Genomic DNA, 443 nt, shown 5'->3' on the forward strand with positions numbered 1-443 from the left:
ATAACTGCAGGCATGTTTAGGTGTTAAGAATTAACCGTATGATTATTTTTAGTCGTGTGCTTTCTCTCTTTTTTTTTAAGCTCATGATTCTTTTTTTAAATGAAGAGACAGAAAATGAAAATGTTTCCCCAGCAACCATAATTCTTGTAAAGAGTTACTGGAAAGCTCCCTATTATTGTCATATGTACAGCAGATTGAATGGTATGGTGAACACGTTGGTTACACACTTTCTTATGCACCCCAAAACGAGAATAAATAAAAACCGATCAGAAACTCAAATGAGTCAAAAAAGATCTCTGGACTACGGAGCCAGGCAGCATATGAACCAACCCTCCTCACATCCACAGTACAACCAAGTCCATCTGTTCACCTCTGAACGCTCGTCACCCCTGTCCTTTCGCTCTCTTCATTTCCTTCTCCTTTATCTGCAACCTCCCCCCCCC

The 443-nt window shown here is 40.4% G+C and overlaps 1 protein-coding gene across 1 annotated transcript in view; it reads right to left on the minus strand.

Annotated features, from left to right (window-relative positions):
• Positions 1-28: 28 nt before the first annotated feature.
• slc20a2 (solute carrier family 20 member 2) overlaps positions 29-443 on the minus strand; it is a gene marked incomplete in the record, with an annotated part of 29,374 nt that continues 28,959 nt past the window's right edge. The window contains 1 exon segment of the mRNA XM_035658402.1: positions 29-432.

The sequence above is a fragment of the Morone saxatilis genome, unplaced genomic scaffold (assembly GCF_004916995.1).
Source record: "Morone saxatilis isolate NCDOM2014 unplaced genomic scaffold, NCSU_SB_2.0 Contig16, whole genome shotgun sequence".
Taxonomy (NCBI): domain Eukaryota; kingdom Metazoa; phylum Chordata; class Actinopteri; family Moronidae; genus Morone; species Morone saxatilis.